Source organism: Ptychodera flava, chromosome 9 (assembly GCF_041260155.1).
Source record: "Ptychodera flava strain L36383 chromosome 9, AS_Pfla_20210202, whole genome shotgun sequence".
Classification (NCBI taxonomy): domain Eukaryota; kingdom Metazoa; phylum Hemichordata; class Enteropneusta; family Ptychoderidae; genus Ptychodera; species Ptychodera flava.
The window spans coordinates 11,830,563-11,854,294 of NC_091936.1; the positions used below are offsets into that span (position 1 = coordinate 11,830,563).

A 23,732-nucleotide genomic window follows, 5' to 3' on the forward strand; every position below is an offset into this window, starting at 1 on the left:
ACACGTATCTGACTCCAGACAGTCAGATGGTTATACTTTTATAACAGTACTCTGAGAGTGTGATGCAATTACACAATACAAGAGTCTGAATTTTTTAGTCAGTCATCATAATAATCAATCAAAGAGAGAAACATTTCTATTTCCCTATAAATTTTTATGGAAAAATTGATCAATATTAATGATGCTAGAGTCAAAGGTGAAAAAATGAAATGGCAGTGAAATAAAAACCTACTTTTGCCTCAACTACAGCTTGCATACTGATAAAGTCTATGACAAGAAAGTGGTTTTGTGAAGTGGTTGTAAAATACATAGAGTGCCTTGTTTCCATCACTGTGCAATCACGTCAAAGTACTACAAATACAGAATATGTACAACTGGGTTCAGTGCCCTTGAAAATCCCTTAATCCTACATTCGTTGCCAATAGATTCAATCTATAGTAATCCGTTGGAAATCTCTAGAGATTTTCATTGGGGGAAATGAGAATCTCATTTCAAATTTCAATTGCAAAAAGATAATATTATATTGATACAATGATGTCAGTGTTCCACTTCAAGAGATTCATTTGCAATTCTTCAGTAATTCAATCTAATCTTTCTTTGATGTTTTGCCATTCTGTTCACATATATTCAGATAATGATTATCACATGAAGCATCTTGGATGCCACTATGTACCAAAACTCTGGTCATGTAACTGCTTTTACCAGGTAAAAGAAATTGAGGTGAAGTACATGAATATTGCATCTCGGCGCCCACCCGCATCAATTTGTCAAAACACATCAACCTATCTCCAACTAACCCTAGCAATATAACCCCAGGAGTTCAAACCTGCCTTGCCTTGTGCACACAAATGTAAGGTGGCGTATTTTTTGTAATTACTTGCTGAGACAAGTAGGCAAAATAGTTGGTTTTATTTAATAATATAACTAACCACACCGTGATATAATGAGATGACTGCCTGAGTAGGTCAATATTAGGATTCTAAGCAAGGAATCAATCATCCAATTTGGAACTTGCCTAAGACTGTTACAGATGAAGTGGAATGCGCTTGAGGGCAGACGATGGATGATTACCAAATTGCTGATGCTAAATTTATCCTTTAATGTGAGTATGAAGCAATTTATTTTCTTTCTTTGTGTACTTTACCTGAAGAGGTATGTAAACTTCGTCCATGGGGGAAAACATTTCACTACATCAGACATGTTATTGAAACCTTCAATCTCAATTGGGCAATACTGAAGAAGGTAAACTGTGAGAGAGCTTACATGTACCATTGATGTTTGGAAACCCTATCATGAGAAACTACATCAAATGTTGGTGACAAGGAGGAACCAAACTCTGAGTGACCCGATTCAAGCAATAAACCACATGATGGACATACCACAAAATTTCTACTAGTTCACGACATAATTGTGTAAAGTGCCATAGCCATTGCCCATATAGAGTATGTTTAACTTTTGACCACGTCTGCTCTGCTCAAGATCTGATGCAAGAATTATCAAACACAAAACTGGCTGTACAATAATACCAATCACCTTTGAACATGCAGCACTATCCGGGTACACTCCACTGTACAAAATTACAACATAATCAAACTGTGAAACTCTGATATTACTTCACACGTGGAAGACACAAGTGATGACATATTCAGCGATTTAGCTGAGAAAACTTAGACATCCTACTAGGTCCCAGCGTCCATATCATCATGTAGCATTCAACTGCTATTGAGTTTTATCTCAGAGTTTGATGGTGAACTTTTCCAAGGCAGATTGCAGAAGCCCAAGAAATGATTGTGGCATTTTATGAGCAACTGTAATCTTTTCCCAGCAGTCTAATCAAATTGGAATGGGCGACCTACCACTTTCTGGATGATCCTTGTACCATGATATTACTTGTACGACAGCCTGGTAAGCTTTAGGTTAATCAGACAGACATGCTGGGAGCAATATCTTTACAGCACACTTCATTCCAATTTTTTTACTGTCACCAACGCAAATTATGTCCAGTCGGAGGAATCATTTATAATTCAATTCACTTTGCGCAATCAGGATTGGGAACAATGCACGTAATTGGATCAGCAACTATCAGTGCAGAAATATCTCAGTGAGCTTCTCAAATAAGGGTATACAAGTTGAACTTTGCTGAAATGAACATTGAAAACTGGTAGCTAGCTTTACAGACAGTCTTGCAAAGTAACTGTTCGCGTTACATCCCAACATCAGAGATGAATATGTAGAACAGTACGATAACCCTTTTCCTGCCAAGTCGGTGAAAATCCGCTTGAAATTCGGTGTAGCTAGAATCTGAGCAGCCACGGCCGTTATCCTGCCAAGGCGGTGGAAATCGGGCTACTTTTTGTACCCCCTTTCCTGCCTAGTCGACGGAACTACGTGTAGCAAACCCTTGCTCGCGCTAGGGGTCGTTCGAGGACAGGTTTGGGCGAGGAACGGCGTTTGCTCTCGAAATGGGTTCACAGAGAGTCCAACGACAGGGAAAGGTGCGGAAGCTACCCAGCCAGTCCCCACCCCGGTGGGGGACTGGTTTTTTTTGGGGGGGACGAGTAGCGTACTTGGCAGGTTAGCACGTTGACGTATTCTAGCGGAGTTTGGGGTAACTTGGCTCTGAGGCACTACATAGATTGCGGCCGAAATTGACCGTCTCGGCAACGCTAATCTGTAAGGCAACCGCCTAAGACCGCCTCAGCTGGCGGTGCAATTTTTTGCCAATGGTGCGAGACGAAAATCACGGACTTGGTCCTGATTGACGGGAAGTGCGGACGGATTTGACGGACTCGGCTTTCTCTAAGGCAACCGCCTAAGACCGCCTCAGCTGGCGGTGCAATTTTTTGCCAATGGTGCGAGACGAAAATCACGGACTTGGTCCTGATTGACGGGAAGTGCGGACGGATTTGACGGACTCGGCTTGATTAGTCCCTGACATGGAACTGATCCGAACGGACTTGAGCGACATTTGTGAAGGGTAACCACCGCTTTTAACCGACTTGTTACCTTCTCGAAAAGACTACCCACTCAGATGTCGGACGTTGTCGGCTGCACTTGGCTCTAGACGTTCAAGCCGTGCAACGAAACACACTGCCTCAGCCTTGCCATTCAGGAACATGGCCTCAAAATTTGATACCATTGTTCACCGACTTGGCGGCTGCGGTTAGGTGCGTGAACCGTTGTTCACCGACTTGTTACGCCTATGTTGTCCCTGTGAAGTTCGGCTAACGGCCGAGTCTAACGGGAGTTGGCAGACCTGTGTTTGGTTTATACCGTAGTATGACCGACTCAGGTAGAGGTACCTGTCGGTATATTCCGAGTTTTACGCACTCGGGCGTCAATGACGGGTCGTCATCACCGCTGATGACGTAGACGTGCTGGCCACGTTATTTGAAGGAGCCATGTTTGCCCAACGGACGAGGCCGAGACAGCCGTTGACAATTTTGGCATCCTTCATCTTTGACCGCCTTAGTTGGGTAAGCCGCTCGGCAGGCGACGGTTATGACCTAAACAAGCCGCTGAAGCACTGTTCGTTGCCGTACAAGAACGAGACGGCCAGTCCATTACTGCTTAATGGGCGATCTGTCAGGTTGGCTTGTCACCGACTTGGATGACAATACGCCCTGCGCAGGCGTACTTAGAAGGGACATGAGGTTAAAGATACGGGTTTCCCACCCGTACTAAACATGGGCTTGGGCCAACGTCCTTGGGTGGCAGGTGCGCATGCCACGTACCCGCTGGAAGGAATGTCAAGTTGAGATGCTAATGACATTGACTATGTTATGCTAAGTGCTCGAGGGATTTGCATCACAAATGAGTATTATTAGCATATCAAATGGTGCGGACAGGCAATTTACATGACGGGTAGGAATGTCAGCGCCGGTTGGTGGACTGATTGCCGTAGGTCCATTATAATAACAGGTGGTTGCATATATTAACACCCCTGCGTCCAATCATGTCCAGGGCTTTGTTTCCCTGTGGCTTTAAAAGGGAGGGACCTGCTAGTCTGTCGACACTGTTCCAGACATGAGCTTGACGGACCGCAAAAGTTTTCTGAAGGCGAGCAGACGACTGAAGCTCAAAGATGCAGAGTCTCCGGGCGGTAGTGGTAGCGATCGTTGTGATGTCCCTAGTAAACGTTCTAAGAAGTCGGGCAAGAAACGCTCCCGTAAGGCGAAGCCATCTCCGGCTGAAAAACCCAGTGGTAAGCGTAAACGTAAGACCGATCGTTCTGCCGATGAGGATGATGACGGGTCACCGGTCGCCAGTGGTTCTCACCCGGCTGCTCCGGGAGAGACTACTTCACCTGCAGAGACTACATCTGCTCTTGTGGGAGATACTTCACCTGCACAGACTACGTCTGCTGCTGCTAGTGAGACAGTGAGTAACGAGACGGCTGATGCCATTGGTTCTCCCCCGGCTGCTCCGGGAGAGACACCACCTGTTGCTACTATGAGCCCTCATCCTGCGTCAGGAGAGGTTCCTGTGCCCAGTGCGAAAGAGCTTGAGTCCTCGTCATCAGCAGAGGCTGCCGAGCCCGCTCCTGCCATAGTTTCGTGTGCTGCGATGTCCCCGCGAAAAAGATAGTGCGGAGGGTTCGTTATCAGGATAGCCCACCTGATTTTGAGCCAGATATGATCCTTGATGCCGCTACGGGCGAGTTCAGGCCCAGACGCCCAGACGACGGTGATATCACCGCTGAGTCCGACTCGGAGGTTGACGAGGATGCGGCAGAGGACGATGACTTTATGACAGGCAGTATGTAGGTGAGGCAAGCTCTGACGACGATGATGACGTTGCTGCTGTGTTGGCGGAGGACGACACCCCTCCTGTCTGGCGTATGTCGGAGACTACCGATGCTAATATATTTGAGGAGACCGATTTTGACCATGAGAGAGGACCGACTTTCACCTTGCCCAGCCACGCCCGTGAGCTCGATTACTTTTTTAAGTTTATTCCAGCTACACTGATCAGATTGGCCAAGGACGAGACTAATAAATACGCCAAATTCCACCAGCGACATATCGCTAGGAAAATAGATAAATACTGGCGTAACGCTGACTACCGAGAGGTGCAGGCGTTCATTGGCGTCTTAGTCTGTATGGGTATCGACCGTAAATCATCAGTGGAGGATTATTGGTCTAGCGATCCCTTTCTGAGAAACCAGGGTATTTCTACTGTGATTACCCGCAGTCGCTTTCAGCAGCTTATGCGATACTTTCATCTGGCAGACCCAGAGAACGATCCACGTCGTGATCCTGATGAGGCACGCCGCCGACGTCGGTGTCAGGAGGATCCCCTGTATAAAATCAATCCATGGATGGAGCCCATAGTTGACCGGTGCGTAAATAATTATAAGATGGGTAGAGAGATCTCCATCGACGAGGGCATGGTGCGATTTAAGGGCCGTTCTAAATTTAAGCAGAGATTACCGCATAAGCCTGATCGAGACGGTTTCAAGATATGGCAGCTGTGCGACTCCACCACTGCATACATAGCTAACTTTGCACCTACCTAGGTGTGAAATATCGGGATCGGACTGATGGGAGACGGCAGGAGCGAGGTGTGGTGAAAAGAATTACGATGGAGCTGGTCCAGCCATTCTGTGGATATAATCACAGCCTATTCTGTGATAGCCTGTTTAGCACGGTCGTTACTGCTAGAGAGCTGATGGAGACCGGGATCTACATGGTCGGGAGTTTTAACCGCCGTAATCGTCGCACCATGCCCCCTCAATTAATTCCGCGGGTAAGAGGAAGCGCCTTCCTCTGTCTGTTGGGGATATGAAAGCCACGACCAGAACGGACTCTCGTCTTAACATCACTGCTTATCAGGATAGTAACGCTCAGGTGCTGATCTTGAATACGGTCTATCCACCCTTGGAGTGCGTGCCAGTGGGGGAGGGAGACGAGCGGCGACAAGTGCCTCTGTCGCTGTATAATTATCGCCGGTACATGGGAGGCGTCGACCGAGCCAACCAGAAGCGCAAGTACTTTCACACTGGGCGCAAGAACCACAGATGGTGGACATATCTGGCATGTTACCTGATTGATGTTGCCCTGGTAAATGCATATATATGCTTCAAGCATGTACACCCTGATAGTAAGCTGACCCATAAGATGTTTCATCTGCGTGTCGGGAAACAACTCATTGGCGGTTATTGTGGGCGATCGCAGCCCAGTGTGAGAGAGGTCGAGGCCACTGTTTCTCTTGCCTCGTACATCAATCCACAAAATCAGCCGATGCACGTTGTCAGCCGTTTGGAGGGGCGGCAGAAATGCTGTAAAGTATGTAGCAGAGAGGGTAAGACCACTGCGAGCGGACGACTGTCTGAGACGTCCAAAGGATGTAGTCTGTGCGGGGTTCATCTTCACGAGGGCGAGTGTTTTGCGGCTTTTCATCATCGCATGATGCTACGAGGTAAGAGGAGCATTGGCGTGCAGACCTCTACTCACACAGCCCCGACGACACCCATCAGCAAGAGAACCCGACGTAAATAACGGACAGGGGACAGCTTCGCCTAACAGTGGCTTGACTGTATTCTTAACACGGACCATGATCACATTTTGAGCACGGTTGTGCCGTTTGTTTGTGCTTTACGATCCCGCTGATTGTAAATTGAAACACGGATTATTTTGTACAATCCCCGATTGTAATCTTTGTAACACGGACCATGCACTCGGACGTCGAGACAGACTCTGAGATTTATTATTCGGCATAATGTAAATTATTCCCGAATAAAATACTATCTATGGATCGCATATTTTCGTTTGTTTTGTTTAGACGGATTATTTTGTACAATTCCCCCTATTATAATTTTTGAAACACAGATCTGCCACCCGATTGTAATTTTTGAAACACGGACCATGCACTCGGACGTCGAGACAGACTCCGAGATTTATTGTTCGGCATAATGTAAATTATTCCCGAATAAAATACTATCTATGGATCGCATATTTTCGTTTGTTTTGTTTTTACCCCCACTTTCGTTTTTGGCAGATCCGTAAGGACGCTATAGTAATGGATGAACGTGCGTTGTATCACGTGGGAGGGGCACAGCCCAACGGAGGCTGTGCTCGTGCGATGTAGACGTTGTACCAACCATCTGTCGTTGGGGTTAGTGCATAGAGCAGTTGCACTGTCCAGAGCTAAGGTGGTACAAAACTGCACCTTAGTAACAACTGCACAACTAACCTGTTAGGAAACGGTAACACTAACGAGCTAAGTGTTCACTGAACTGGCCAAACTACGTACACGCCTTCCTTCAATGGCGGAACTATGTCGTTGACACTACGTCAAAGCAGACTGCACTGTGCGACTCTTCCAAGTCGTTCAAAGTACGTGGCCAAGTGACACAACCCAGGGGAAACAGGACAGGTTTGAGGGTGCTCCCGCACCCATAGCACTAACCCCTGGGTCTTCTACTAACCCACGAGAGAGGTGACGTTTCCCCGGTGTGGCCGTGCGTGCCGGCGAACGAGCTTTACTTCCGCGAAAGTAAGCTAGAAAAGGGCATAAAAGTGCACGTCCCCCGGGGCAAACAACGCCCGTGACCTCGTCATTTTCTGGACACAACCTCATCAGCGGTTGCCCTCTATACGGGCATGCAAAAATTTTTGAAGTCTAACACGTATATGGTCGGTAATCGTACCCCGAAAATGCGGTATTTTCCCGCCAAATGCCTGGCAGGAAAGCGTGCAGGAGAGCCTATCTTCTGTAGACACGGAAAAGGGGGCCGGTTTTGACCGACTTGGCAGGATAACGGACAGGGGCGCTCGGCAGGAAAAGGGTTAAAGCAGTCCACATTTGAAAAGAAATATTTAACAAGAATTACCTTTTTGGGTCAAGATTAAAATAATTTTCACTTTAAATATTGTACGAGAAAGACATATATATGTTTTAATAATACTTTATGGTATACAAGGAGAAATACTGATCTTCATAATAGATTTGTGCCAGCCATACATTTGGTTGTCATGACTGTCACATGTCTTGTATATATTTACAAATATGGAGAAATGTATAATAATATAAAACTTGATTTTGCTGACAGTTGGCTAATCCACTGGGAGAGTACTGTATCTTATAAATGTTGTCACTGTACACATCACCAAAAAACAACAGGAGATAAATATTTAAAGAAAACTTTCATTTCATATCTCACAAATTTCTGGTGGTCATTAATAGTTTCAGAAAACATTAACGATACACCATCTAACAAAGCTAAAACCAGTATCAGGATCAAAGTGAATGTCTCAGAAGCACAGTAGAGTCAATGCATTAGCTACACTTAGAGGATATTCACATTGTGATGAGTATTGGCTGAAGAAAATTGAGGATTTGTCAACATGAGTATAGTGTGCATGAGAAATTGCTGTGTTGTAATCATCCAAAATTTAAAGTAAGCAAAGATGGCTGATCTAAACAAAAACAATATCAGAGGGGACATGTACATTAATATCAAAGCATTTATCACTATTAGTATTGTATATGTAGAAAGACTTGATAGACCTATTACATGATAGAAGTACATTATTTACAAACCAAGGCTAGGTTAGTTATGACTTGTCTCACCTGCAATCACTGCTACATCAATATAAATGCCAAGTGTTTCATTCATTCAAAGTCCCAGTATCCTGTGATTAGTCTTTGGAAGTTTATGGGATCTCATGGCAACTGAAATCCTGTGTTGGAAAAAAAGGAAAAAAACATTTTTTGGATGAGGAGAAGGCCTAAATTATTTGACATAATCATAGTACAGTGTATACCCATAATCCCCCATCTTACAGTATATTAACGTCCACATACTGGCACTCTACCATAGTGACATATCTGAAACCATGGATACACATGCATGGGGTATATCACAATGGTTTTGATAAATTAAATATATCCTATCCTGCTTGTATCAGGGTATATGAAACATGTTTACACTGTCTTTAACATGACACTCTGCTAGTTTGTTTAGATGGCCTTGATGAGATACAGTACACTTCCTTGAACAACACAATGTTTGCATGGATCAAACAATGCAGCTTTTAACTTGAAGAGGATATTTTGTTGACTTAAAATTCAGATTTATTAATAGAAAGTGCATATCACGAGTGGTACTCTAATTTTGGTTAGTCACAAAACCTTACATAAATATTTATTCATTGGTCTGTGCTTGAAATCAATATACTTAAATTTCTGCAATGAAGACTATGTTTAGATCATCATCTTAACGCATTAGACTGAAAGTTTTGAAACACTGGATTCTGTAACTCCAGGCAGTATTTCTTGAAACTGGTACAGGTTCTTGACCAGATTATTACAGGCAATGTGCCCTGAAACATTACCAGTGGATTTCTAGATGTGTACCGGTACAATGTACCGACTCGATACAACATAACCTCAGACTATCTTGGTTGATACTTTGTATACTTACAGTACATTTATTTGTCATTGGGAATAATAGTAACATAAACATGCCATTGAAATGAGAATGAAAGTAAAGCCTGAATATACCAACGTACAAAAACAGTCTGTGTAACATGTCTACCAAATCAGAACCTGAAAACCAGGAAGGCTTACATTTGCAACTAAGCTGATCAGGCACTATTCATAATTTGAAAACATGAGTAATCTCAATGGCTGTAGGGAACTGCTAACATCTGATATAAACTAGAGTTCATTTCCTGACTGAGGACAATTTTAGGACAGGGAAAACCAAGCTGTTGCAACATTATCCACTTATCTACTCACAGCAGGACACGTAATCACTTCAAAACGTTCATTAACCGTCGCAGTGAAGGAGCCTAGAATCAAAGTTAAAAATAAAAATCAGGCAATGCTTTTTATTGCGATTTTGACTTTAAGTCAAGACATTGATCAACCAGGTCTCTTTCTTTGGACAGAATCCAAAGTGATGGTAAAAATGGGAGTTCAGTACTGTTTGAACTGGAAAATATTTGGTGAAAAGATCCTAATTATGTCAAATGCGAGGGTTGTGTGGGTTGGTTGTTGGTCACAGGCAATCTACAGTAGAAGCAAATGACTGATGACTAAAATGATATTTGCACAATGCATTCGAGGACACAATTATCAGTATGAATCAGAGTTTTGTAAATGTCACGTTCTCCATATAGTACTTTAATTTTTCGTTTCAATCCACTGCAAGACGCATTCGTCTGCATGGCATTCTGATATTGCTTCTAGTAAAATGATAATGCTACAGAAATGTTTGCAGCTCCAAGTGAGACTCACGCATGATTTTAAACAGCTTTGAGGAAACAGTGCACATAATGGTACTAGTACATATACATGGAAATGGAGCTGTACATTACAAAACATGAAATTAAACAGAATCGTAACTCAATGAAACTGACGCTGGTCTACATAAATGGTATTTTTTCTCTGATTAATAATTTAAAAGTAAAACAATACTCAGCTGATTAGAGGTGATAGGATTAATTAACTGCGCATAATTATCGTCAGTGTTACTGATGACATCATCAATTCAGTGCATGGTACATCAGCCAGTTGTTGTTCAATAAAGATGAAATTTCAATTTTCATGTTGCTTTCTCTGCAACATTTAGGACAAAAACAGAACATTCCATCAATTATGGAAACAACTCTGGAAAAAACACTGAACTGAGCTAAAACAGTTCAAGATGCCCCTGAACACAACTTCAATTTTTTCAATCGCAATACCTATACCACAGGCATTGAATGCACAAGATAACAAGCTTTCCATAATAATGAATGATGAACACATTTTCTGGATCAGTGAATCACATACATCACTGATTGATAATGACAGCGGGTAAAATACCCACATGGGACTAAATTAGAGTGAAAATGTTGCTCTGCAATTACAGCCCACCAGCCATTTTCCTCCAGTTCTGATTTTGCTTTTTATTACATATACCGGTACGATGACGACAATTTTCACTCCTACACACCAAGCTATTAGTCCCTAAAAGACTGACTTTACAATGTACATATGCCATGCTGATCAGATGGCATCAAAAGCTGTGGGTATATAGTGAACAAGAAAGACACCAAATCAGACACTGCATTTTATACAGATTCAGAACAACAAAGATGAGCATACAGAACAGTCCCACCATTAGTAATTATCAACCAATTCTTCCTCCTGTAATGTAAGAGGAAAGTTACATTCTAGATTTTTGATATTTTATCAATTTGATTAATTCTGTAAAGGCCTCTCCCTTTCAGGCATGTTGAAATATGAAGTATCAGCTTCGCAGACACAATCAATGTATGATGTACAATATGTGCTGTTATTTTGACAAATGAATTCTTGTCAACACCACGCTTCACTTGTCAACAATAATATTACATATTTTCATGCACAGGCTGTGTTGACAAGCAAACATTGGACATTTTGAAATGATTGGGGGAGAATTTCTATTTTACAAAGACAAAAAAAATAATAAAAATTGAATCAAAAGATATAGCCTATGACGTGTCATCAGGTTTTTCATACACACCACAAAACAACCAACAAGCCTGGATTATCGGACCATTGGCTATAATTAAATGTTACAATTATCAGTGACCAGTGCACTTGGGTACTTTTGTAAATATACAATAATGGCAGAAACATCAAATTTTAATCAACAATATTCATAATCACAAATTTATTATTAACACATTTATTTTACACTTTTATTTTAATTAATAATGCTCTATGGCCCTGTGGGTATTGTTTGGATTCAACACTGAGAACCTGATGAAATGACATCTACAACCTTTCTTTCAGATCTGAAACTAAATTATACATCCATTTAATCTGTCTGGTCAAATTTAACCTTGTCATTCTGGTTTCAGGCTGTGTTATTGACCTTTACACAGGGGTCACAGCTTGGACTACTTTGGACAGGATATTGCAATGATTTCATTTCCTGAAGACGTGAATTTCATAGATGACCTTGACATTTTACACAAAACAGGGCTGGTACTTTCTCCTGATGGTTACGATAAATTCAATGAGCAATGAGATCCAATTATGGGCAGACACTTTCAGCTCTTGCATGGTGCAGAATGTTAGCATTCTTTATTTTGCAAGGTCTGTAAAATGCCATATTTCTGAAATGAGCCTTGGCTTGGCAGTTGTATCAACTACCATCTGAATATACCAACTTAAATGTTTATGGGCATAAATATTCTACATGTATTGCTGCAAAATTGAACACTGTCTTAAGGACGTCTTTGAGGTGCTGAAAATGACGCATGGCAGATCCTAAGTCATCCATGAATTGATGCAAAATATATGCTGAGCCAACCGGTACTCCATACTAGCCCACAGGCATAAAGTCTCAGCCAGCAATTACTGAAAAATAATTGCTTCAACCAAAAATCCTGTCTTGGTAACAACTTGTTTCCCAAAAGAAAAGGTCCACAGTGTCAGCTAGATAATGTAGGTGCAGAAACTCATGGTAACAAATTGTATGCTATAGGAATACTTGTCTAAGAATGTTTAGAAATGTGTTCCTCAAAGTGATTTATTTATGTACAGGGAGATACGTACCAGGTATTTAAATTTTTGATGTTAATATTTTTCAATGGTTGATCTATTTCATTATCTTCAACAAAGTACATAAAGTGAACACTCTGTTAATTTTCAGAAATAAAGTACTTGCTCTTTGACTACAAGAAAAACACAGGCATCAGCATCAGATGTGCCTTTTCATAAACAACACCAATAACAGTTTGTTTTTACCTTCAAAGGGAAGTGACATTCACTACAATTTGATGTTCCTTAGTAAGATGGATAGTGAGAAAGGACAGACTGCATGATATTGTGTAAATATAGTAAACTATTACACACAATGCCTGAGGTACAGTATGGTACATACTGCTTTTAATAATACACCCTAATGGTGTTATTTCCCACGTTGAATTCTCCATTTGCAAAAGCTGACAAAAAGGTGAAAAAATCATTAAATAGAGTAGTTGCAATACTGTTTTTTAATATTTTCAATGCTTTTTATCTTGCCATCAAAAATGAGCTAAGAACATTGCATGCATAATTGTTGCTGTAATAATTGCTTTTTGCTCTTCTGCTTTTCCTGCCAAGAAGAAAAAACATTACATTTTGACATTTATAGAATTGGTCTGTCATCTGTTTACATACTTTCAATTTTCTAAATGGATTTCATCATTTTCTTCCTTCAGCTTTTTTCAAATGACTAAAATCTCTTATACTGATGCTACCAGGTCTTGCCATGTACCTGTGATGTTTTTTCAACACTTAGAGTTTCACACTGAAGTCATCATTGAAGTTTAATTTACATATAGTAGGGTACGGGTTAAATTCATTTCAGGACTGGGTCACCATTATTTCCTGCTTCTTGAACAAAAAATGAAATTCCACTTCATCCTTTCACTACCAAATATCAAGTTCAAGGTTATATTGTATACCATTGTTTTTAAATAGAGACCTAACACATAATGTAATACATGTATTCCAAACTGTCTTCAACAGGGAATGGACAACACTGTATATTCCAAATATCTATATAGAGACTTGCAATGCATTATTTCCCCCAGTTTTCAAGTGGGAACCTCCAATGTATATTAAATACTGACTGTTGACTGTTTCAGATGCATACATTCATTGCCACTGTTTTCAAATAGGAACCAACAATCCAGATTATATTACTGTTTTAAAACGGACACCTACAGTTAATTATACACCCACCGTTTGAGACTTAAATACAGCATATTTCACTCTTTTCAAATAAAGACCTATAATACATCCCCATATTATGAATGTTACATCATAATTATTGGAACCTTGAAAATACATCTAAGAACATGCATTGCGAATGAAAGTACAGTAATGCTGATTCAACTTTTATAGCGTAAATGATTGAAATTTGAAGAAGCCTTTGTTAGTTAATTTCTCAAATAAATTGATAATTCTCTCGAAAAGGAAATTCTCCTGTAGTAGTGAGAAAACAACTGCCATTCATGATTGGCTGAATGTAAAAGTAGTGTATCTATCAGTTCATCTGAATACAAACACATTATGATCAGACATCACATAGTCAACAGTGATGTGTTTGTGTTTCAGTCTTTCAAATGCAACTGTAGCTGATACACATCTTTTGAACACATACGGAGTACCATTTTCTCAAGGGTCTATGGGAGTACTTGAATCTTGCAAATTGAATCTCATCAGAAATTTTGAACTTTCAAGGCTTGCAATGGAATAAATAAGTGCACATTCAAAAAACCTATTTCTTCTAATACAAAAAATAAATGGTCAACCACAAACATAAATGTGTGATATGCAAAATGTAAATTTGGTACATGATATTCAAAATACAAATTTGGTACATGAGTGATATGCAAAATGCCAATTTCTGTACATGAGTACATGTATATGCAAAATGCACATTTGGTACACGAGTTATATCAAAATGCAAATTTGGTATATCTACCGGTAGAATATGCAAAATGCAAATTTGGTAATGAGTGATCCGCAAAATGCAAATTCAGTACATGAGTGATATGCAAAATGCAAATTTGGTACTGTGTGATATGCAAACTGTGAATTTCCCAAATTTTGTACTTCACTCCAGAGACATTACCCACTCTTGTGAGCTACGGAAAATATTTAATTCAATTCAAAAAGTTTCATTTTTTTCGGACATTTATTGAACTTTGTAGATGTTTATATTACTGGTGGTTGCCTATAAAATTTCTTTAAAGTATATTGCCTATCTAGAAGAAACAAGGATACTTTTACATGCAAGATTTACATCTAACAAGTTTCCTGATACATTGACATCAACCCCTTTCTGTGTAGTTGTGAAGGGCAGCATTCCAGTAACAGTGGTCCTAAGTCATGTCACCAGGGTTCCCTTGAGAACGTTGATGCAATCACATCAGAAGACAACAGATACAGTGCCACGTTCCCATACCATTTATCTATCTTCGCAAATCATAGTGAAGAACACTATGAATCATAAAGATGTACAATTCATTGGCAGCAGATACATGTATTTCTTCACAACAGATTTCAGACAGAGCTGTCAATAGTCATGAAGAATTCAAAAGGCCATCTAGAATTTTCACTGAATTGACAATTTTAAAATCCACGACATTGTTGAAGGCAATTTTGCTGAAATAAGTGTTCTAGTCATGCACACATTTGTACATTTACACCGTCAGAGAAAATCATCCTTGTTGTTACAAGTTGATTTAATCCAACGAACAGAACACCCAGGCTGGTACCGTATCTTCAATCAAGTGGCATGTACCATGCTACATGCCAACTATATCTTAACTGTGCCCCAATCAGCCATTAGAACACTGGCCGTGACAGGAGTATCGTACTAACTGCTGTTGCCACGGCAACAATCTTGAAAGTGAACATTGAGTGCATTTCAAGATTACACAGCAAGTACCACCAAAACTGTAAGAGCTTTTCAGGCACAAGTAGTTGGATGTGCATTTGTCTGGTATTGGATCTGAAATAGCTGCCACTTTCTGTGCTGCACAATTCACCATGTGTTGAACCAGTTGTATTGAGATCAGAACATTTTTCACATCTGAAGGATGTTTACATCTCATTCTCACCAAATTCATTTCAGAAGAAAATTTTAACATCTTTTTTGAAAATTTCTGTAGCTTTTTTGTAGATAGACCTATTTTAAATGTACAGTCATTAACGTATCACATGAGGAAACATTGTAAAATATTATTTGTGTACTAGTCATGGTGTGGAATGCCACTATCAATACTCTGTGTATACCAAGATCTCATTGTAGAGGGAGACATGATTCACGCTTGTGTTTATTTAAAATTGGTTTTGTTTAAATATGATGAATTTACCCAATCACATATCCTGGAGAGAAAACAGCAGAGTACCGGCAGGTAAGAAATTTTTTTAAACTAAATTATAATTTGTAAATCTTTACATCTTATTATGCATACAACATGTATGTCTCTGACTTGAATTAATGTTAGTATGAGTCCATTTACTGAACAGACTTAGCCCTGTCTCTGAATTTTTATTTAATTAATAATCTAAAATGATATATTAACTGTGAGACAAAAGTTTATTGCTAAAAAACCAGAAAAACTTGAGACAACAATCATATATCATTCGAAAACAGTAGGTGCATACACGTGCATCTAGCTTAATCATCAGTGATGTCACTCAAACTCTAATCAGAGCACTCTGACAAATGCACAGAATGTGAAAATTAAATTGATATTGGGCTGGTAAAGCTCTCATACTCAGGTAAATTGCATATTTGTGCCTGACCACACAGCGTATCTTGAGAACTATAAACAGCACATAATGAATTAGATTATGATTACAATCCTTGGGTTGATACCAATTGCTGCCGATGTGTCAAATCCAACTGTGGTGCAAAAATCCTTTCTATGCCATGGATTACGATCAACCTGAAACACGTTAAATCATACCAGACGGACAATTTATATGTTTGCATTTATGTCATTTTCTCATGAAAAAATAATTAGCTTGATCACTTCTGAAAATCACAAAATGCCTTGCAATTTACAGAAAATAATATAAATACACTCTTGATACATGAACAAATACACAAGTATAGGTATACATTTAAAAAACGTTAAACAGATATAAACCCATGCATATACCCGTTATTTACAACGTAGTCAGACATTGAGGCTAAATACCGGTATACTTCTCTTACAGTGTTTCACACTGACATTTACTTGAACACTTGAGCTCTATTATCTCACATTTATTTATATTGTACCGGTACTTGTATTGCATATTAAAGGCCATACAATTTTTTTGTTTTAGGGTAACCCGACATACAGTCTTTCAGACCTGCCCACCAGCAAAGTCCTGCCCAATGGATGAGCAGTTGGCCATATTATCAGAAATATGCAGATTTATCTTATTTTTGCCTTGTGTTACTAATCTGTGCCTGAAAATCTATTCCTGAATTTCTCCCAAATGACACGCACTGTGTACACTGTAGCCAAGCTGAGTACTTACTACTCCAACCAACTTAAACTGACTTATAGTGAGAACAGAACATGTAGTAACATTATTACATATCATGTATCATACAATAAACCTCATTTCAATGACAAAATACCAGATTTATTACATGTACACGTACATATGCATCACACAGGGAAACGTAGATCTGCATTCTCTTATCTTGGATTGCTTGAGGTCTACATACAGTACACAAGGGAATGATTATCTTAGCTGTAAGGTATGGACAGTTTTCAAATCACCTGATATACGTACTAGCTGCTCTCAGAAATTCAGCTGGCCACAACCTGTACTGAGCAGTGTACTCACTATTGTACAGTGGAAATATCAACTCTGTGGATATTAAGCCACTGAATATCAGCACAACTATTATGGTCTGTACCGCAGTATTTTGACAACTATCCTGGGTAACAATATCAAACCACTGACTATCCATACAAATTAATTGTCATGGTAACTGTAAAATGTTTCACTTTACAGTAAATTTTGATCTATAGCTGTTAACGCAGTAAAACAATTATCGTTGTCTGCATGATAGAAATCAGCTATTATCCCATTGAAAATCTAATTTCTAAAGCATATTTCATTTCATGTGCTTCCACTAAAACTTCAGCAATAATGATCAATGTACCAGTATGAGTCTTTCTATTTTGATAACTTAACCCTTTGAGCGCCATGGTCTATTTTTGTCACCTTTATAAAATATACCACAGTCAATTTTTGTCTGATTTTTGCCCAAATTTTGATAAAAAACTGTAGCAAATGAAATGTGATATCCATTTGATCCAAAATGATGAAAAAACTTACAGGAAAGTTCACAAAAATTGGCAAAATATTGCATTAAAATTTTGGTGGGTAAAATTACAGCAGTCAAAGGGGTAATGCATTATAAACTTACATTCTCATGAAGCGTTACCCTTGACAAAACTAACACAATCAAAAAACACATTCAGACACATACTGGTAGTGATGTACATTTCTCCATTTCCATCATAAACTGGATGCATAATAATACATTCATACATTTTTCAAAGAACTTTTATCTATATATGCAAATTATTTGTAACCAGCACCTTGACCTTGCCATTAAATGTTTATCATTGTGGAGCTGGTGTTGCAGGGAATTCTTTTTGAGAGCGTAAATTTTTTTCCTGTCTTTAAAATTATATACAGACCACTATACCCATCTTATTTCTGCACGAACTAGCAATGCTTCATTGCGAGCATTTATAAACTCACTTCACCTAAATTTTTAGAGAGTACCCAAAGACGAAGAACTGCCAGTCTGATATGAAAGTCAAGCTAATAATCAGCAAATTATACCATGGAATAGCTCATAATCCATGTATGAATCGACATTGAACTAAATCTAACACACTCTTTACATTTGCTGTCAAACCAGAGACTGAGTAAAAAAATTTGGACAATTTCATCGGTCTATTGTGTGAAAATCTTAAATTCATTAAAAATTCAGAGCTGGAGTAGGAAAAACCGTTCCCGCCTGTCACAATCACTCAACTATCGCTATGTTTCCATTTCTCATCAAAGTGATTGCAAACAATCTACGCTTGTTTGCACGACTATTTCTCAATTTCTGCGGTAATGTCCTTCCTGAAAACATTAAGCTGACTGCCTCTGGTGGGGGAAAATTATATACTATAGATATTTCAAGGAATAAACAGTAAAAAATAAAAATTTGGGTCATGAAGTCATTCTAACAACTTATGATTCTCGCGAATAGTGTCAAACACTTTGATTGGTTGCATTTAATAAATTAATTGTAATACAATCAAAGCTAAAATACCTTGGAGCAGAAAATTTTTCATACTTTTAGCGGTGTATTGTCACGCTGGGCCTAGCTGCACACAGCTGTACTACTGATTTCCATGGGAAGTCTCTTAATTGACGATATTTTTATGAGCGATTGATATTTTTCAAAAGTGAATAAAAATAGCCCCAGTGTGATTCTTACCCGACAGATCAATAATTCAGCGCATACAAAAGTGACTGTTTTGCTTAACGATAACGTGCAATCGTGGATATTCCATTTTGGATCTTGGCCGCACAAAAAAATTTGCATCTGCAGATAATATTTGGATGAGAACACACAGGGCACACATTTCAACATTTTCACGACACCCATTTACACTGCTGATTGACGCCTGTGAGTTATAAAAAATCACTTTAAGAATATTTTCATCTCACCTTTACATAGCATGTGGTTTTCTCTCCCAGTCGGGCCCCTCTTCTCTTTCTCCTTGCCCGGCTCATTACATATTCATGAAGAGTATTAAATCTTATTATCATGTGTATGTGACACAACTTGGGGAAGACCGACACTGAATGGAAGAGCCACGTAAATTGATTTGCGGCAATTAATGGGCACTCAAATGAATTGGTGACATACAGCAAGTAGCTAGGCTATCATTAGATGCTTCACATTTGAAACATTTAGGTGTGATTTGGGGGTTGTTCAGTCATAGCTGAAGGCCCCTTGTATTAGGTTCAGATATTAAACTCTGCAGATGTACATCTAGATAGTGATCTTGTTCATGGGCTATGTTCCACCTCATTAACGAGATGTCCAAACAACATGTAAATCTCGCTCTTACTTATAATTTATTATTTAATTAAACCACTTACTGTTTACAACCTCTGAAACCTTCACAGAGCATTTGATTTAATTATTTCTGTCACTGTGACAATAATTTTTGGTTAAAATAACTTAAAACATTTTAAAAATAATCTGAAGCACTATGTATTATCTCATCTTATAAATACTTTCAGAAAATGACGTTTATAAAGTTTAATGTATGTCATTATTTAAAAGTATTTGTTGTAGACATCAATTTGCTTCCATCGTTTGCTTTTATTAAAATGTCACATTGAAAAGATATTATTGGGAAGAGAAAGCCATCATGCCTTCTCTGTGTCCTAAACATACTATGGTAACATTTTTAATTTGAATAAACACGGCCAGTGTAGTAAAATTATGCTACGGTGTAGTATAGTAATTGAATTTGCTTTACTATCACTACTATTGGGTGAAAATTTAACAAATTTCGTCAAGTGAATAAAAAAGCAATGTTCAAATCTTTCACTGCTAAAACTTGTCAAAAAACCCTCCAGATCTGATAATGATTGGAAAAATTATGAAAAATTACAAATTTTATTACCACTATACTACATAAATTGCAAAGAATTTTAATCAATTTAAAAAATGCAATTCTTTTAAATTGTCAGGGTACCTTCAAAACTTGTGTCATTCCTAAAATGACACTGTAGCCAATATTTTTTTTATACAGCTTACTAATGCTGATGTAAATTCTCATATGCCTTCTGTAACGTGATAAATTATCAATTTACAAGCAGAAGGTGCACTCTTACTCTAGCAACCAAAACCAATTTTCACTCAATAGTATAACGTTTCATCGGGATGTAATCTACCTATTACTACATGTATTACATGTAAACTTCCCTCAAATCTGCATCCAGTGATGGAAATATGATTGCAGCCTGGAATGTTATTACTAAATAACCCAAGTAAGTCTCACTTAGATAAGAAAACATGTGCCATTTATCAATGAACAAGTGCTACATGATCACTGGTGTCACAGCTAATGAGACTTTCTAAAATATCAGAGCCATAGGAACCATAGACAAAGCTATATAAATACTTTAAATGATAGAATAATCTCATTGGCAAAAAGCTAAGATGAACAAGAGTTTTTCTGACTGTTGCCTTGTTCAAGACTGATCCATGTTTTATCAAAACAGAAAGTAAAAGACACAAAGTGATACAACTATGAATGGTTTGTAAATTTCATTTAACATATTTTCTCCTGTAAATGTTATCAAGAAAACAGGAAAAGTAATCTTCTCATATTAATCTTTACAAATAATATAACACAAACAACACCACACAAAATCATTGAATCACAGCAATGCAGTTCACAGAATTACAGACTGTTCTCTATTTTCTGAAAACTGAGAACAATTTGATTTTAAATCAAATTCTTTAACTAATTCAAACTTATCCATTAGAATTTACACCACAGGCTGATAAATTTCATCCAAATTAAATTAGTTTTGCTGAGACAGGTTTACACAAAAGTAGTTTATCACGGTCCGCGTAAGAGGATTTTCAGCTTTCCATTTGTCAGTAGACAGTCAGCCATACTGAGTCACCCAGTCAAAGGACTGACCCCATTACATGTTCGAGACCCAATTTCCAAACTAAGGAAGAGATGTACTTGCCTTGACATGACCTTCTAGGTACGAATTGCTTGATGCCTGACACTTTCATTTTGAGATAAGAATTTTTTTCCCCTGAGTTAAAATCTGTGTTTACATTTTCTGTCTGCAAAGTAGCATGTCAGCTCCGGTACATAATGCAAGGATAAGCTGTGTAGAGAACCCTAGACTGGCGGGACAGCAATGTAATCAATTGTTGTCAGGTATCTCATGATCAAACAGTTCTGTCGCAATATTTTATCACAATATCACAATGAATAAATAAAAAAAAAATTCTAATTCCTTCATTTTTAAAGCAGTTTCCACCCTGCATTTCCATTTTATATTGGATTAATAATGGATAATATGAATAATAAATATGAATAATTTTTTTCATGGTTCACCTGCAGGAACTTTGAAACATTTCTTCAAAAATAATGACGAAAATTATGCGGGACCGTCACTTTATAAACAGGTTTTGTTTCAGGAAATAAAATGTCTAACACATACAATTATTTGAAATTGAATACAACTGCAGTCCACAAGATTAACTATTGATTTTCATTACAGGAGCTGGCATGCAACCTCTGGTCTTGTGAATATGAATTTGATGAGTCTATATAGACAGTCATTTCAAAAAATCGCATTGCTGAGTTGGAGACTTCATTTTCCTGAAAATCTGCCACCAAGGACATTCTGCCCTGCATTATAACCCATCCAATATTTCCAGCAAATATAAACTGAACTTGAACTTGCTGTATGCGATAATAAAAAATTTCTCTGTGACTCACTTCAAAAGTCATGTTGGTAAACATACGCATACTTTCCAGAACGACAGTGTTTCAACCTTTCCTAGCAGATAGATCAACAACATTGGGACTAGAAGACCATATCTCTGTAGCACTGTTGTATTATTATGCTGAACAATACTGCAAAGTATTACTTAATATTGATTACTTCCCATCAGGCATTTCAATGCATTACTCAATTTACCCAAAATAAGCCTCAAGTAATATTAACTCTCAAAACCTGTCAGAACTGTGAACAAATAATTGTTATTTCAGTGTCAATTTCAGAAACTCAGAATTTGGTATCCATGCGCAATGAAAAAGAAAATTGCTCAAATTCAAATTTAATATTAATATCCTTCTTGAAAATATACAAATATTTTAATCAAATGCACTTCATCGGTAAAAGTATCAAAACTAATTATGGAATAACTTGCAATACACGTTTTATAACAACTTGGCTTTTCCTGTAAAAGACCGGGTACTAAACAAGCAAAATGAGTTGTAGCTGGCTGCAGTTTGTGTGGTACAGATTTTGAGCTTAAATACTCAAGACAGACACTGCTGGTATACTATCTCATCTAAGCCAGCATGGTGTAACAGATTCATGTCCTGTCATGAGTCTGTCCTCTTGTCTCTATTGTGCTACTCAATGCCTGGTATGCGAGTCAACGCCCTCTCATGGTAGTGCCAGCCATTGTGTAACCCAGTACAGAACCAAATCTCTGCAGAATTTGGAATTTTCCCCATTTCATAAATCATGAATAATGTTCACACTGTCAAACTGACATGAAGATCCCATTTCATCATGAGTTCTCTACCTTTAAATTAATCGCAGAACATTGAAATGCAAAACAGAAGCACCCATTGTAAGGAATACATATGTCATAAACTATCCCTTCACAGTAGTGCTCTCGCTCAGCCCCTTACAAAAATTTTCTGATGGAATTTGCCCAGAATTCGCTTCACTTGAGGTCACAGTCTATGGCAATAAATAATTTTAAATATCATCAGTCGACTAAGACACAGGCAACTTACAAACAATATGCGACGTATCTGTGATGAGACGCTCATGCAGAACGGTTGAATATTTTTCCTGAACAAAGCTTGAAACGTATCACGCTAGTAATCAATGAATATGAACTAATATTGTAGTTGTTTCTGATTCAGGCCATACAGAAACAAATAAATCAAATAAAAATGTGTGGCATTTGACTGTTAAAATATTATAAGTTGCATATGTCATTGTTTTCAATTGTTTCTGCACAAATGTACTAAATGTATTCTTTGTGTAATGGGATTGACTTTGAGATTGAACGCTTAACAAAATCAATGATACAGTACAAATAAAATTATGATAACCTGTGATAACCTACTGCTATCATCAATTTTCGACGCTTGGAGATGAAAATATTCGACCTAGGGAGGTTTTCAACGATCACAACACGCGCCTGGCAATGTATACAATGAATGCCAAATCAATATCCTGCCACTCTTATCAGAGTTATCTGTGTCAAAATCACGAATAGGAACCACGGGTCAATAGCACTTCACAAGACACACTTAATTGTTCCAACAACAATCTGATGGCGACGATAAGATGTTTATCGCAAAATAAATTTTAATTGAAGTTTAATTCTTAATTCGGTCATGGAAACTTGATGATACGTAAAAGAGACAAGTTGGGATTCC

At 38.5% G+C, this 23,732-nt stretch overlaps 1 protein-coding gene across 1 annotated transcript in view; it reads right to left on the reverse strand.

The window, feature by feature from the left end:
- LOC139140460 (dynamin-binding protein-like) overlaps positions 1-23,732 on the reverse strand; it is a 39,960-nt gene that overhangs the window by 15,527 nt on the left and 701 nt on the right. Inside the window, exon 2 of the mRNA XM_070709747.1 lies at positions 8,575-8,684. The gene's annotated coding sequence lies outside the window, so the exon portion shown is untranslated. The remainder of the gene's footprint in view (positions 1-8,574; positions 8,685-23,732) is intronic.